We start from the raw sequence: 18354 nt of genomic DNA on the forward strand, positions 1-18354 counted from the left end.
GCGTGCTCTTGTGCTCACTGCTGGTGGCCCACACACCAGACCGATCGAATGAGGACCCAGCACCTGGGGACAGCTCACTTGCCCAGTCACTGCTGTCCCATCAGGCAGGATCTCTCTGAGCACAGGAAGCTGGGCGGAGCTGGCATTTATACTCCCTGGGCATGTCCTGGAACTCAGGGGATGCTGGGAGCCCAGAGGATTGTGGGGAATTGAGTTAAAGGGACTTGCACCTGCATCTGGATAAAGGGGCACACCACTACACTCCACCCCACTTGAACTTGCGATCCCAGGCAAGTTCACAGACCATACAAAGTCCTCTTGTGCAAAGCGTTCAGGTGGTTTCCCAAAGTTGTGCCTCTGAGAACATCTCAAGGGTTGAGGTTCAGGCTGTTCTCCAGGAGCAGGCAAAGGTGCATCCTCACTTTCAGGCCTCTCCGTAGACAGTGGGTCAGAGGGCTCCACAGCAGGAGTAGGAATCTGAGCTGGGCAATCATTGGGCTGTACGGCATCGTCTGTACCTGTAATCTCTCCTGAGAGACTTGGAGGTAGCAGTGGGGGAACAGGGAATAGCCAACACTGATTCTCTGTTGGGGTTGTTACTTGTGGCTCTGAAACCTGTTCTTCCGGCTCTCTAGATGAGCTCCCATGAATCTCCCTGTAGCTTTCAATAGGCTTAAGGAGCCTGCGGTGTAGCCGCCTTGGCCTGTCTTGAGTATTTTGCTTCTGTATGTCATAGACTGGCACTTGGATGGGTTGCCGTAACACAACTCCAGGCATTTCCTCCCATGGAGTTTGTAGCTTACCCTGCTGATGTGCACCTTTGCGCTGGATCAGGACCCTGTCTCCAGGTTTCAGGTCATGGACCTCCGTTCCTGACTCTTCTTGTTCCACCCAGGTTCGATCCTTTACGAACTGTTGGACTTCTGACAGGCATCACCTCCACTCTTGAATCCAGAAAAAATAAAAAATATAAAATATAGTTGGTACAGGGCTGTGCCAAACTAGCCCAAAGTCCCTTCCCCAATACTAAATTCATATAAGAAGCAACCATACATGTCCCTGGGGAATTTGAATGGAGGGGCTGGAGATAGTCAGTATAGTAGAGAAAATGTATAGAAAAGGTATATAAAATATTGACATTTATTAGTTATGTTAAAATCCAACAAGTAACATACAATACATAAAAATTGAAAATAAATGACATTCCATATACATATCCTAGTAGGGATAACACATTAGGGGTTCACGAGGCAGGTGAGTGTGTCCTCCAACATGTTTCGGAATTTTTTTCACAATTCCTTCTTCAGGGAAAATACATACACACAACCGTGCTCTCACCACTTGTATATCTAGAGAAATGTATAAAGTACAAATGACATTATCTTGAATGAGTACATATGCAGAAAGGAACAATATATCTCGTCATCTATAGGGAAATCCCCATAATCCCATAGGGGTAGAGGATACCCATAGTAGACATGTATAGGTATATGTCTCCTCTAGTATATCTAAGCCAGTGTCCTTTTTCATTTTTTGGAAAGACAAACAAATAAATATCTGTAAGGATATCAACTTACCCACAAGGGGAATATGGAACGAGAAACGTCCTTCTAGTTGTATCCTTATAGAGAGGGCACTGAGGAGATAGCCATTTGTATGATATAGGGGTACCACACATTCATGCAGTCCGACTGTGTTGCATCATGATGTTGACCGAGTCTGTGTAACATGCAGACTCAAGGGGATATGGATCCCTTCGCAGCCTGTTAGATTGTTAGTGTCCCCACCGTCAGCTTCCTCTATCACCCAGTGACCGTATCCACACGGTGGTCACGAGGAGCGCATGGGGAGGGATGAGTCCACACCTATCAAGGATACATAGATAGGGAAAGTTTAGCCATTTCGAATCATTCATCATGTGTAAAATGGGATAAAGGTTAGGAAAGAGGAGTAGGTATCAATGACCTACTTACCCAGCCGGGAATCCAGTGCGGAATGACAGCAACAGGTATCTCTGTAGTGACCCAAAGGTAATGAGCCATATTGAGCTGGGAGCATTTATATGCTCCATCTGTGAATACTTACCTAATTGGGGGAATACCCAAGCAGGTGATGGGAGGAGAGTGGGAGGAGGATGGGTGGTTCCATTGTGTCTGTCCCCATTCAATGGATTGGGGCCATATCCTTTTATTTATCCCAGCTGTTTGTGCATCATCCCCTCCTCCGTGAGCCCTGAGTGGGAAAGGAGGCCAGGGGGAAGAAGGCGTGAATACAGAATACGGATTGCGCTCCCCCGGTTGTTGTAATGTTGTATTCACGCCTTCTTCCCCCTGGCCTCCTTTCCCACTCAGGGCTCACGGAGGAGGGGATGATGCACAAACAGCTGGGATAAATAAAAGGATATGGCCCCAATCCATTGAATGGGGACAGACACAAACTTTCCCTATCTATGCATCCTTGATAGGTGTGGACTCATCCCTCCCCATGCGCTCCTCGTGACCACCGTGTGGATACGGTCACTGGGTGATAGAGGAAGCTGACGGTGGGGACACTAACACTCTAACAGGCTGCGAAGGGATCCATATCCCCTTCAGTCTGCATGTTACACAGACTCGGTCAACATCATGATGCAACACAGTCGGACTGCATGTATGTGTGGTACCCCTATATCATACAAATGGCTATCTCCTCAGTGCCCTCTCTATAAGGATACAACTAGAAGGACGTTTCTCGTTCCATATTCCCCTTGTGGGTAAGTTGATATCCTTACAGATATTTATTTGTTTGTCTTTCCAAAAAATGAAAAAGGACACTGGCTTAGATATACTAGAGGAGACATATACCTATACATGTCTACTATGGGTATCCTCTACCCCTATGGGATTATGGGGATTTCCCTATAGATGACGAGATATATTGTTCCTTTCTGCATATGTACTCATTCAAGATAATGTCATTTGTACTTTATACATTTCTCTAGATATACAAGTGGTGAGAGCACGGTTGTGTGTATGTATTTTCCCTGAAGGAAGGAATTGTGAAAAAAATTCCGAAACATGTTGGAGGACACACTCACCTGCCTCGTGAACCCCCTAATGTGTTATCCCTACTAGGATATGTATATGGAATGTCATTTATTTTCAATTTTTATGTATTGTATGTTACTTGTTGGATTTTAACATAACTAATAAATGTCAATATTTTATATACCTTTTCTATACATTTTCTCTACTATACTGTCTATCTCCAGCCCCTCCATTCAAATTCCCCAGGGACATGTATGGTTGCTTCTTATACTCTTGAATCCAGGATGCTGGAGTATACTCCAGTTCTTCAGTGGGGACAACACCCCGTAGAACTGTGGGTCCCCCAAGAGTACGGCCAGTGGTGTATTTAGGTTTTGTGCTGCCCTAGGCAGGACTAAACTTGTGCACCCCCTAATTTACATATGACCAACCCCTTCCTGTAAAGGCCACGCCCTTTACTGTTTACGACCCGCCCTGTCATCTGTGAACCACAGACCACAAGTCTATGAGTGCCCTTCAGCGTAGCCTCATCAGTTCCCACACGTTCAGCCTCATCAGTGCCCATCTGTACAGCCTTATCAGTGCTGCCTCATTACTGCCCATCAGTGAAGCCTCATCACTGACCGCTTTATGGGGGTGCCAGACCGATTTGCCTCCTGGACTCTGCCCTCTGGCCAAATTCACCCCATAAGACTGGCACTATATTAAAAGTGTAGCGCAAGCCGGCGGAGACCCTTTTCTTGCAGGAACCGGGAGGTATTTTTTGTGCAGGGTGCAGCTTTTTTGCTGCCCCCCTGCAAAGTGCCGCCCTAGGCCTGGGCCTTGTTGGCCTAGGCCAAGATACAGCACTGAGTACGGCCAAACATCACATGGTAAGGAGAGCGACCTGTCGCTGAGTGCACAGTATGGTTATACTTCCAAACCACTTCAGCCAAGTAATGGGTCCATCTGGTTCGTTTCTCAAGGGCCAGTCCTCTCAACAGCTGTATCAGGGTACTATTAAACCTCTCACATGCTCCGTTACCCTGTGGGTGGTATGGGGTCGTATGCGTCTTTTTGACACCTAAGGAGCAACACCATTCCTGGAAGAACTGACTTTCAAAGCAGGGCCCTTGGTCTGAATGTATCTTCTGAGGGCAGCCATAAGGGAGACAGAAATGCTTCCACACTGCTTGGGCTGCAGTCTTTGCAGTCTGGTCATGAGTTGGCACGGTTACTGCAAACTTAGTAAAGTGATCCACTATAACAAGGACATAGCGATGTCCATCTTCTGACATGTCAAGGGTGAGAAATTCAACTGTTAGTACTTCCAATGGGGCAGACGTGTTCCAAGTCAGGGGAGGCACCTGGGCCTCAGCCCCTTTTGTCACGGAACATACCGCACAGTGCTGAGATATCTGATTGATCAACTGGAACAGCCCCACACACATGACTTGCCTTTTGAACCAGGCGAATGTCTTGTGGACACCCCAATGTCCTCCTTCCACATGAATTCTTTCTGCCACTTGTCTAGCTCTGGCCGTGACAGTACGACCTGCCAGGTTACCGAAGAGTCATGGGGGAACATTATTCTGCGATACAATATGCCATCTCTCAAGAGGAAACGTGACCATTCACCCAACAGTTTTTGTGTCTCTGGCAGCAGTCGCGATCTTTCTCTTCTACTGGGCCACCGCTGTAACTGCATCGCTTCTCTTACTGGGGCAATCACAGGATCATTCTTCTGTATTTCCGCCCAGTTATACTCTTTCAATACATGGATGAGGTCCACCCGTGGTTGACTCTTAGGTCTAGCCCTCATTACGGGTGGAATTTCTTCTTCTTCAGCCTCTTCATTGTCATGGTCTTACCTTCTTGCTGTTCTCCTTCGTTTGACATGTGCTGGCGGCCATCTTGGTTTCTGGGTTTCTTGTAGCCTCCCACCCTGCGGCTCCTCCTTCCCATTGGGAGGAGCTGGATGCCTAGCTCATATATATAGGAGGTCTGTGGCTTCAGTTCCCTGCTTGGTCCTCCTGTGTTCACATGCTTCTAAGACTGCTGCTGCTTCTGGTTCCTGTTCCTGGCTTCGTCTGACTACCCTGCTGGTTCCTGATCCTGGCTTCGTCTGACTACCCTGCTGGTTCCTGATCCTGGCTTCGTCTGACTACCCTGCTGGTTCCTGATCCCGGCTTCGTCTGACTACCCTCCTGGTTCCTGACTCCTGGCTTCGCAAGACTCTGCATCGGTTTCGCCATCCGTTTGGACTTTTGCTTTATAGCTTGTTTTTCAATAAAGCTTTCTTATTTTCACTTATCTGTTGTTGTACGTCTGGTTCATGGTTCCGTGACATTAGGACCAAGCCATGAATTCTGACGGTACAGGGCCATCCTCACTACCCACGCTGGTTGCCAGACTTGATCAGCAGGATCACCTGTTGGGTCAGTTCGCCGTGGCGTTGCAAACCCTGCTTGAACGCACGGCTCATTTCGCTCCCGTTGCCGATGGGTCGGTTGTCGCTCCTGGGCCCGCTCCTACTGCCGCTCCGGTTGTTGCGCCAGAGTCTACCCCGATACCTGTTGTTGCGCCTGCGGTGTTTCGGGGTATGTCCGGTTCTGCCCCCCTTCCACAGCGCTTTGGGGGAGAGCCAACTCAGTGCCGAGGTTTCCTTAACCAGGTGGGCATTTATTTCGAGTTGCTGCCACATGCCTTTCCTACTGAGAGATCAAAGGTGGGCTTCTTAATCTCGCTGCTCTCGGACAAGGCCTTGGCCTGGGCCAGCCCTTTATGGGAGAACAACAATCCGGTGGTTGCCGAGTTTTCCGGTTTTGTTGCTTCTCTTCGGAAGGTATTCGATGTGCCGGCTCGTGCTGCCTCTGCTGCGAAGCTCCTTATGTCCATCAGACAGGGTTCACGATCCGTAGCTGAATACGCCATTGAGTTTCGTACCCTGGCAGCAGAGGTGGGCTGGAATAATGAGGCTCTGGTCGCTGCTTTCTCTCATGGTCTCTCGGATGCCTTGAAGGATGAGGTTGCAGCTAAGGACCTACCAGTGGAGCTCGAGTCTCTTATTTCTTTCCTGATTTTGATTGACACCAGACTCAGGGAGAGACCTTCCTTTAAGGAGAGTCTGCGGAGGCCTCCTAACAGATTGGCGCCTACCTTTGCTGCCCCACCCGTGCCTCCCTCTCCTCCCACGCCTCCTGGGGATGACTTGTCTGGGGGTGAACCCATGCAGCTGGGGTTTGCTCGCCTGTCCGAGGGGGAGAGGGTACTCCGGAGACGCGAGGGCCGATGCATGTACTGTGGTCTCGGTGGGCATTTTCGGTTGGCATGTCCGAACCGTCCGGGAAACGCTCGCACCTGAGATCCTGTCGGGGGCAGATCTTGGGTGGAGTCTCCTCGTCCCCGGTTTCCCGTGTTGACAAACCACTGATCACTGTTGTCCTCTCCTGGGTCAGGGGCTCGGTGACGACCCAGGCGTTGGTGGACTCTGGTGCTGGTGGCTTGTTCATTGATAGTGTGTTCGCTGCCGCCAATTCCATTCCTCTGCAGGCTCGAGGTTCTCCTCTGGCTCTTGAGGCGATAGACGGCAGACCCCTTCTGCCGCCACACGTGACTCATGAGACCCTTCCAGTGGGGTTAGCCCTTGGTGCCGTCCACAGAGAGTCGGTCTGCTTCCAGGTTATTTCGTCTCCACACTACTCGGTGGTCTTGGGGTACCCCTGGCTCCAGAAGCATAATCCGATTTTCGATTGGAGATCGGCCGAGATCCTCTCGTGGTCACCGCAGTGTGGGGCTAGTTGCATCCATGGGCCTGTCAAGTTGCTGTGTACTTCCTCGGACTCTCTGTTGCCCCCTGAATACGAGGAGTACCGGGATGTATTCGATAAGGTGCGCGCGGTTGCCCTACCTCCGCACCGCCCATACGATTGTGCCATCGAGTTACAATCTGGTGCCGTTCCTCCTCGTGGCAAAGTCTATCCACTGTCGGTAGCGGAGAATGAGGCCATGGAGGAGTACGTGAGGGAGGCGCTTTCACGCGGACACATTCGCAAATCCTCGTCCCCGGCAGGGGCTGGATTTTTCTTTGTGAAAAAGAAGGGCGGTGAGTTGAGGCCTTGCATCGATTACAGGGGTCTCAATCGCATCACGATCAAGAACGCTTACCCGATACCCTTGATTTCCGAGCTGTTCGATCGCCTTAAAGGGGCCACGGTCTTTACCAAACTCGACCTGAGGGCGGCATATAACCTCGTAAGGATCAAGGCGGGCGATGAGTGGAAGACCGCGTTTAACACCAGGACCGGTCATTATGAATCCTTGGTTATGCCCTTTGGGCTGTGCAATGCGCCCGCAGTCTTTCAGGAAATCATCAACGATGTTTTCCGTGACCTGTTGCAGCAGTGTGTGGTGGTCTATTTGGATGACATCTTGGTATATTCTGAGTCCATGGAGACCCACATTCTGGATGTCAAACGAGTGTTGCAACGGTTACGAGAGAACAAGCTGTTCGGTAAGCTTGAGAAATGCGAATTTCACCGATCCCAGGTAACCTTCTTAGGTTACATCATTTCCGCTGAGGGGTTCTCCATGGATCCTGAGAAGGTTTCGGCTGTCTTACAGTGGCCCCAGCCCAGTGGTCTTCGCTCCCTGCAGCGCTTTTTGGGCTTCGCCAATTATTATCGGAAGTTCATCAGGGACTTTTCCATGCTAGCCAAGCCTCTCACGGATCTGACCAGGAAGGGCAGTAATTCCCAGGTCTGGCCGCCCGAGGCCATCCGAGCTTTTGAGGCTCTAAAGTCCGCCTTTGTGTCGGCTCCGATTCTGTCGCATCCCAACCCTGGGTTGCCGTTTGTCCTCGAGGTGGACGCGTCTGAGACGGGAGTAGGCGCCCTTCTGTCTCAGCGTAGAACACCAGAGGGTCCTCTGCTTCCTTGTGGGTTTTACTCCCGGAAACTGTCTTCCGCGGAGTGCAACTACCAGATTGGTGACAGGGAGTTATTGGCCATCGTGCAGGCTCTTAAAGAATGGAGGCACTTGCTCGAGGGTTCGTGGTTCCGGTCCTCATCCTGACGGACCACAAGAATCTGACCTACCTCTCTGAGGCCAAGAGATTGACACCACGTCAGGCCAGATGGGCTCTGTTCTTGTCACGTTTTAATTACGTGGTCTCCTACCTACCCGGTTCCAAGAACATCAGGGCGGATGCCTTATCACGGCAGTACTCCGACCTGTCCAGGGAGGAGTCGATTCCGACTTCGGTCATACCTCCGAATCAAATCCTGGCCACCATTCGCACCAGCCTGACCTCTCCCCTGGGTGAGCAGATTTTGGCGGCTCAATCTGGTGCTCCCTCTGGGAGACCCAACGGCAGATGTTTTGTGCCTGAGGAGTTGCGCGCTCGGTTGTTGCGAACCTACCATAACTCCAAGACCGCGGGGCATCCTGGAAAGAATCAGCTGTCCTGGGCTGTTTCACGTCTGTTCTGGTGGCCTTCCCTACGTTCCGACATCGCCGCATATGTAGCGGCATGTTCCGTTTGTGCCCAGAGTAAGTCCCCTCGGCACCTTCCGTTGGGCCTTCTGCAACCCTTAGCCACCGGGGAGCGCCCATGGTCACACCTGGGGATGGATTTCATTGTGGACCTCCCTGCATCCCGAGGCCATACGGTCATTCTCATGATTGTGGATCGGTTTTCCAAAATGTGCCACTGTGTTCCTCTCAAGAAGTTACCCTCTGCACAGGAGTTGGCCACGATTTTTGCCAGGGAGGTCTTCCGGTTGCACGGTTTGCCCAAGGAGATTGTGTCGGATCGGGGGAGACAGTTTGTGTCCAGGTTCTGGCGCGCCTTTTGCTCCCAGTTGTGGATTCATCTCTCCTTCTCCTCGGCCTACCACCCTCAGTCCAATGGGGCCGCAGAACGATCCAATCAGGCCTTGGAGCAATTCCTTCGTTGCTATGTCTCCGATCACCAAGACAATTGGGTTGACCTCCTGCCTTGGGCTGAGTTTGCCAGGAACACGGCGGTGAACTCTTCCTCTGGGACGTCTCCCTTCATGGCCAACTATGGGTTCCAACCTGCCGTGTTACCGGAGGTATTCTCTCCCCAGGATATTCCGGCTGTGGAGGATCACCTTTCCGTTCTACGTGCTTCTTGGGTACAGATCCAGAAGTCCCTTGAGGTCTCTGCGCAGCGCCAGAGACTCCAGGCTGATCGCAGACGAGCGCCTGCTCCTTCCTACCAGGCCGGAGACCGTGTATGGTTGTCCACCCGCAACCTCAACCTTCGAGTGCCCACTCCCAAGCTGGCGCCTCGCTTTGTTGGTCCCTTCCGAGTGCTTCGCAGGGTAAACCCGGTAGCCTATGCCCTTGCGCTTCCTCCTGGCATGCGGATCTCCAACGTGTTTCATGTCTCCCTGTTGAAGCCACTGGTGTGTAATCGTTTCACTTCCTCGGTTCCTCGGCCTCGTCCGGTCCGAGTGGGCAATCGTGAGGAGTATGAGGTGAGCAATATCCTGGACTCACGCCTGGTCCGCGGTCGGGTGCAGTTTTTGGTTCATTGGCGTGGTTATGGTCCAGAGGAGCGTTCCTGGGTTCCCTCCGCAGATGTCCATGCTCCTGCCTTGCTCCGAGCCTTCCACGCACGCTTCCCTCAGAAACCGTTCTTTACTCCGCGGAGGAGGGGCCCTTGAGGGGGAGGTACTGTCATGGTCTTACCTTCTTGCTGTTCTCCTTCGTTTGACATGTGCTGGCGGCCATCTTGGTTTCTGGGTTTCTTGTAGCCTCCCACCCTGCGGCTCCTCCTTCCCATTGGGAGGAGCTGGATGCCTAGCTCATATATATAGGAGGTCTGTGGCTTCAGTTCCCTGCTTGGTCCTCCTGTGTTCACATGCTTCTAAGACTGCTGCTGCTTCTGGTTCCTGTTCCTGGCTTCGTCTGACTACCCTGCTGGTTCCTGATCCTGGCTTCGTCTGACTACCCTGCTAGTTCCTGATCCTGGCTTCGTCTGACTACCCTGCTGGTTCCTGATCCCGGCTTCGTCTGACTACCCTCCTGGTTCCTGACTCCTGGCTTCGCAAGACTCTGCATCGGTTTCGCCATCCGTTTGGACTTTTGCTTTATAGCTTGTTTTTCAATAAAGCTTTCTTATTTTCACTTATCTGTTGTTGTACGTCTGGTTCATGGTTCCGTGACATTCATCCACATCTCGCTGTGGTTGTACTGAAGGGTACCGTGATAGGGCATTGGCCACGTGTTTGTCCTTTAGTGCTGCCAAGGTAAGAAGCAGATTTCTAACTTCTTTAGGTGGTCCCAGGTGGGTAGGACATCGTTTCAACAGCTCGGGCTTCAGCCCCTGGATGATATTCATGCCCAATATCACCTGCGGCTGTCCTTTTCCGGATACACGTGTAACCACCACACCTTTTTGGCCAAGGTCCTGTCCCCACAGTTTTACCTTCATCCAGGTAATCCCAACCACTTCTATAGGAAGTTCGTTGGCAGCTGTCAGTGAGGACCATGGGGTATCTCGACTCATTTTCTTCTTTGGGAAGTATTGCTGGAACAAAGGTTCTGGTAGAATAGTGACTTGGGAGCCAGTGTCGAAGAGACACTCGATCTCTTGGCCATCGAAGTACCCATGTACCACAGGGCAATCGACCCCCACGTCCTCCATGTGTGACTGGGGAGTCGTTTTGCTGGACCGCCCCACTGCTTGACTCCTAGCTGCGGGGCGCTCTGGGTTTAAAGGCCCCCTTGGTATTTGATCAGGACAGTCCCTCAAGCAATGTCCCTTTTGTTGACAGCCCCAACATGGGGAGGGTGACCTCTCCCTTCTTGGTCGCCGGCGGGGCGGTGATCGGTTTCTCCATGAAGGGATGTTCTCCCTTGGCCCCCTTGGATTATCTCGCTCGCGCCTCAGCGTGGCAAGTTCTGTCTGGAGCTGGGCCATTCCTTCTGTCAGCTTGTGGATGGCCACCTACCATGGAGCTATTTGTTCAGTTTGTGGCAGTTTACATGGTTTATCCCCTGTGCTGGCCATGAGAACGTCCACACTGGCACGTCTGGGCTCTGAATACAGGATAGCTGCTTCTAAAATTTTGTGGAATTTTAAGTTTGGGTTACTTCTGTCCTTTTCTTGTAGCTTTTCCCTGACTTTGTCAGACAGAAGTCCATCCAAAAACTGATCCTTCAGCCACCCGTCTGTATCACTCCAGCCAGCACGTCCTGCTCGCCTCCTCTCATTGCGTCGGATCTCGGCTGCTATATCCTGCAGTTCCAGAGCGTACTGCGGAATGGATTCTCCCACTCTCTGCCTTCTACTGATAAAGCGAGCCCTAAGATCCCCTAATGCAACCGGTTGGGTGTACACTGCTTCCAAGCGGCTGATTATCTTGTCTAGGGAATCCTGGTCCTCTGCTGGAAGGTGCAAAATTAACTTCCTTGCTTCCCCTTCAAGAGCATTAATGGCCAGATCTGCCTGCTGTGTGGGTGGCACCCCATATAACCGGATCAAGCCCCGCAATCTCCTAATCCAGTCATCCAAGTCCTGATCTGGTCCTGTGTACTTAGGCAGTTGCTGTGGTAGCAATCCTGCCAGTAATAGGGAAGCTATGGCAGACTGTTTGACACCCTCAGTGCTGCTTCCCTCACTACTGACTGACATGGCTGATCCTGTTTGTGACGCCAAGTGTTATGTAACGGTATCAGCCAAATGATCAGACCAGTGGTGATGTGCAATTTCTACTTTACTTAACACTGTGGAACGTAGATTACACAGGAGATCATGTGAACAGGGGTTTGCAGTACAAAACAGCAATATGAGGAAGGGAGAAACATTCCTAAAACATGTGAAAACAATTCTATTGCAGTTCTAGTAATGGCCACTAGATGGCAGCAGAGTGTTCTGAGTTCAGTTTACAGATAGGATAAAGATCTGAAGATTTCTCAAGTGTTCCCAGCGATTGATCGTTCATTCAGCAGACTGGGAGCTGTGGGGATTTCTTGCTTGCACAGACTTCACACAGGCACTGCTGATGCTGACTTTGGTCAGGAGGCTCTGGGGGCCGTAGATAGGACCAACCCACTGCTTGGACAGCTTCTCCACATGGACTGTAACAGAGTCCTCTGCAGTGACTGGGGCTTGGATAGATGCTGCGTGCTCTTGTGCTCACTGCTGGTGGCCCACACACCAGACCGATCGAATGAGGACCCAGCACCTGGGGACAGCTCACTTGCCCAGTCACTGCTGTCCCATCAGGCAGGATCTCTCTGAGCACAGGAAGCTGGGCGGAGCTGGCATTTATACTCCCTGGGCATGTCCTGGAACTCAGGGGATGCTGGGAGCCCAGAGGATTGTGGGGAATTGAGTTAAAGGGACTTGCACCTGCATCTGGATAAAGGGGCACACCACTACAGCAGTTCTTAATTGTGTTCACAAATGTCTGAAACAGATCAGCATCTGCTGCAGCTTCTCACCCTTTAACATGTTTGCAGAATGGCAATGTTGCAGTCTGATCACTGGGGGAGAGGAAGCAATGCCTTGGCCTGACTGCAGCAGACGATGGCACAAAACCAGCCTAGGCAAAGTAATTGGTGCCTAAAGGCTCATACACACTTGACGAAAATCGGACGAAATATCCTCCAATTTTTCTCTCTCTTGTTCAGCGGTCATAACCGTTTTTAGTTGACAGTGCATAATGTTCACGAAATTAGTCTTCCAATTTTTTTTTTTTTTGGGACATTTGCTCTTAGACTTCCGGGTCATCAGCAACTTCAGATCATGCGCGGTCTTTCGTATCCGATTTTCTGCAGACGTATTGCATACACATTCAATGAAAATTGGTCCTCTGGGGACGGGCGATAAATATTTTGGTGTTTGTCCCTCTGTTTTTTTTCGCTGAAAATGTCGGCATCGGCTGCTGAAAGTTGTGTACACACTAGCCGAAAATCGTACAATTTTACCTCGGAGAGGAACTTTCGGCAGATTTTCTACTAGTGTGTACCCTACTTAAGGATGACTTTTTAATGATAAAAAATTGAGCTTTTCTGAAAAAGAATATTGTTGCTGTATTTTGTGACCTGTCAAGAATTTATTCATGCAAACTTGAATGTTTCCTAAGAGTTCAGCTTTAAAGATACACGTTCTAGGTTTGGTATCTTGATCATGCCTCTCTACCTAGTAACGAGCCACTAACCAGCAACAAGCATGTAGCTAGTAAAGTTTAACGCTAGATACACGTGGTCATTTTTTTTTTCTGTTCAACCCGAATGAGAAAAAAATCTGAGGAGCTCGCTGTACTAACCAGGGCCGGTGCAAGGATTTTTGCCGCCCTAGGCAAAATAAAAATTGCCGCCCCCCCCCCCCCCCCCCATATGACCTACCTTCACTACATCAGCCAAGAGCCAGAAGATCTCTGCATTACGCAAGTGTGAGCGCAGTGGTTGATGTAGTGAGGTGGGAAGCAGTTTAAAGGAACACTGATGGGGGGTAATTTCTGCTGTGACCTGTGTACAGTCCCCACCAACCTCAGCTTCTCCTCCCGGTTGGTGGTTGGTAATAATGCAGCTTCACCGCCATCCATGTGAATAAGGTCATGGAGACAGCCAATCACAGATCACCATCAGTCAGACGAGGTCAGCATTTGGGTAGACGGGGACACTGTCCATTATACACAGCCCCCCCATATCACACAATACAGCCCCCCCCCCCATATAATACAGCACACCTCCCATATCACACAATACAGCCTACACAAAACAACCTCCCCATATCATACAATACAGCCCCTCCATATCATACAATACAGCCCCCCCATGATACAATGCAGCCCCTTCAATATGATACAATGCAGCCCCCTCCATATGATATATGGAAGGGGCTGCATTGTATGATATGGAGGGGGCTGCATTGTATGATATGGAGGGGGCTGCATTGTATGATATGGAAGGGGCTGCATTGTATCATATGGAGGGGGCTGTATTGTATGATATGGAAGGGGCTGCATTGTATCATATGGAGGGGGCTGCATTGTATCATGGGGGGGGGCTGTATTGTATGATATAGAGGGGGCTGCTATGATACAATGCAGCCCCCTCCATATGATACAATGCAGCCCCCTCCATATGATACAATGCAGCCCCCTCCATATGATACAATGCAGCCCCCTCCATATGATACAATGCAGCCCCCCCATGATACAATGCAGGCAGCCCCCTCCATATCATACAATACAGCCCCCCCCATGATACAATGCAGGCAGCCCCCTCCATATCATACAATACAGCCCCCCCCCCATGACACAATGCAGGCAGCCCCCTCCATATCATACAATACAGCCCCCCCCCCCATGATACAATGCAGGCAGCCCCCTCCATATCATACAATACAGCCCCCCCCCATGATACAATGCAGGCAGCCCCCTCCATATCATACAATACAGCCCCCCCCCCATGATACAATGCAGGCAGCCCCCTCTATATCATACAATACAGCCCCCCCCCCATGATACAATGCAGGCAGCCCCCTCCATATCATACAATACAGCCCCCCCATGATACAATGCAGGCAGCCCCCTCTATATCATACAATACAGCCCCCCCCCCCATGATACAATGCAGGCAGCCCCTCCATATCATACAATACAGCCCCCCCATGATACAATGCAGGCAGCCCCCTCTATATCATACAATACAGCCCCCCCCCCCATGATACAATGCAGGCAGCCCCCTCCATATCATACAATACAGCCCCCCCCCTCCATGATACAATGCAGGCAGCCCCCTTTATATCATACAATACAGCCCCCCCCCATGATACAATGCAGGCAGCCCCCTCCATATCATACAATACAGCCCCCCCCCCCCCATGATACAATGCAGGCAGCCCCCTCCATATCATACAATACAGCCCCCCCCTCCATGATACAATGCAGGCAGCCCCCTCTATATCATACAATACAGCCCCCCCCCCCATGATACAATGCAGGCAGCCCCCTCCATATCATACAATACAGCCCCCCCCCTCCATGATACAATGCAGGCAGCCCCCTCTATATCATACAATACAGCCCCCCCCCATGATACAATGCAGGCAGCCCCCTCCATATCATACAATACAGCCCCCCCCCTCCATGATACAATGCAGGCAGCCCCCTCTATATCATACAATACAGCCCCCCCCCATGATACAATGCAGGCAGCCCCCTCCATATCATACAATACAGCCCCCCCCCCTCCATGATACAATGCAGGCAGCCCCCTCCATATCATACAATACAGCCCCCCCCCATGATACAATGCAGGCAGCCCCCTCCATATCATACAATACAGCCCCCCCCCTCCATGATACAATGCAGGCAGCCCCCTCTATATCATACAATACAGCCCCCCCCCCCATGATACAATGCAGGCAGCCCCCTCCATATCATACAATACAGCCCCCCCCCCCAATATCATACAATGCAGCCCCCCATGTATGAAGAGTGAGGCCAGTGTCCGGGTGGGGGAGTGTACTGTGTTGTCTGTGTGAGGGGTGGGAGAGGACGGGACACACATCATCTCACCTTGCATGCTGTCCTCGGCATGTGATGGGGGATGGGAGACTGTCCGGTGTCCAGCAATCTGCTTCTGCCAGAAGTTGAACACGGAGCAGAGGGGGGGGGGCGTCTGGAGAGGCACAAGCCCAGCTCCCTGAGTGTGATTGGAGATCGGCTCCTGATCTTCTTCAAGCAGAAATCAGCTGGAGGGGCGGAGACCGGAGGGCAGTGAGCGCCGAGCTGGATCCCCAGGATTCTATGGAGGGCACTTCTGGCGCCCCGACTATTCTAATGTGCGCTCTAGACAAGTGGTGTGTGCTGCCTGGGGCTCGCTTGCTGTAGCGCTCAGGCGGCACAGCATGAGGAGTGCCACACCGGCCGGTCCACTACTGATTCGGGGTGCAGAATGGCGGCGCCCCCTGTTAAGCTGCGCCCTAGGCAGCTGCCTTAGTCGCCTTACTGGTAGCGCCGGCCCTGGTACTAACTATCCGATATTGGTACAGTGATCTCCCCTCTGAGCAATTACGTTTTGACATGGGGATGGCCTCTCCGCCAGAAAACACCGGTAAGCGCTCTCAGCCATTGGCTGAGAGTGCTGACCAGATAGCGATCGGCAGATATTTTTCAGACATGTTACTTCAACAGAAGCTGTATGTTTCGGCCGGCTTCTGTCGGACAGGCTGTCGTACACACGGGTTTATGTTCAACTGACCGATATCGCCTGATATTTGGCCCGTGTATGGATCCTAGGGCTGGTCTTACACTGATAAAAATTCACAAGTTGACCATTTGAACGACTTCTGTCGAAGGGACATGTTGGACATTTTTTATGGATCAGCAGATGCAGCTGGTGATCAGTGTGTTCTGACAGTGGTAGAGGAATAGCTTAAAAAGTCTAAAATCCCATCTGGTCAATGTGTTGCAGCTCAATGACTCTCTAGGGTCTAGACCATGGGTGTCCAACCTTTTGGCTTCTCTGGGCCATATTGAGTGTAGAAAAATTTTCTCTGGCCGCATATTAAATATATACTATAGTTAAGGTATATAAGTAATAAAATCCCGCCGCGCCCCCCGCACTAATTTAGCACAACTAGAGGATGATCAAATGAAATGGAATCAGTATACAGAGGTTTACTTCTTCTGAGCGATAATAAAGGAACACTCTGATTTGAAGTGGTCATGGTGGTAGGAGTCAGAAACACTGCACATGCTCCCCTCCCCCCTCTGAGGCAGCCTCTGCCTACTGTTAGTTGGAAGCTGCTGTGGCCGTGCCCCCGACCCGACTTCCTTCCTCCCCAGCAAAAAATAAATTGTCAGGGGGCAGTGGGCCGCATTGCCTGAGGTTCGGGGCCGCAGGTTGGACATGCCTGGTCTAGGCAATGATGCAAGGACAAGGTTGAATCTTCTAGAGCCTGTACCTTTTAAAATCAAGTCATCATTGGCTGCTCTCATATTTCCATCTATGGGTAGTAATGGCTTCATGTATTGTTCATAAAAGCCTTTACGATCTGTAATAATGTTTCTAAAGCTTGGTTCCTGCATACTGCCCCATAACCACAAGATTGAGGAACAGGTGTGATGGCCAGTAGGAATGTACAGCACGATCCGTATTTTTAATCTTCTTCCCTTCTATACTCTCCGGGGAGAATTTATTGATTTAACAATTTACATAATTAGTGTGCATTGATGGTGGTGGCCAGGCAAGGTCACTGAACGGTATTAGAAGAAACTACTTGGAATCTGCATAATCATATCCTTTTTTATCTTGTCCTGTGCTGTCCTAAAACTTCTCAGCTATTCTTGGTGACAAAGAGGCATAAAACTGCTGCTGTGGTTTTTATAACCAAACAAGATGTAGAAGAAGTCTGCTGTGCGGTGCATTAGTCAAGGACTAAACTGCAATTATGTAGTGTAATGTTCCTCTCTAAGGCTTTGTATTAGTCACTTAAATTATAGGAAATAAGCTCACAGATTTTGCTTTAGCACAACCTTTTTTAGCCAGGGTTAATCCAGAGGTTGCTAAGTATTCTACTATATTACCATTTTTGCCATATTTACCATTCCCACAGTTAGGCAGTGGTAGATTGACCTCTGGCCTTAGGGTGTGTGCATAATTCCTGGGACGCAAGTCACTTGGCAGAGCAACTGTCCGATCAATCCCAGGACTATCCTAGGAGACTCAGGCAAAAGATGGGTAGCCGAAGCTTCCACAACGGCATGCCAGATGCAATGTCACAGCCTCTGTGGTCACTGAATGCGGTGCGTATTGGGGCACCAGGGGATAGCAACAATGTTCCGTGAAACAATCTGTTAGAAGGCTGTTGTCATGACGAAGCATTTCGGGCGTGGCCCCTCTTAAGGTCAGATTTTCCTGTGATTGATCGGCAAGTCCGCGGCCTTGCTGCACAGCCTCACATCATCTTTGGCTGCCATATACATCCCTGTTTGTTTGTGCCTTTTGCATCCTTGCCTGCAAAAAAGATCCCTGACTTTTCCACATTGTGCCAGCACTCCATCATAGCGGTACACATTGGGCTCTTCACCATAACCTTTATACAGCATCTGCTTTTTTCCATCTGGGAGAACAAGTGGTTTTACCTGGAAGGACGACCTCTTCTCCCCCCTCCAGCACCTGCTTGATTAATGGTATGTGTTTTCAACTTTTCAAGTCATGTCCATGTGGGGTCCTTCTTCAGTTGCTCTGCCAAGTGACTTGTGTCCTAGGAACTATGCACACACTCTAAGGCCAGAGGTCAGTCTACCACTACTAAACTATGGGAATGGTGGTAAAAATGGTAATATAGTAAAATGTG

Source organism: Pelophylax lessonae, assembly GCF_965119305.1.
Source record: "Pelophylax lessonae genome assembly, chromosome: 4".
Taxonomy (NCBI): Eukaryota; Metazoa; Chordata; class Amphibia; order Anura; family Ranidae; genus Pelophylax; species Pelophylax lessonae.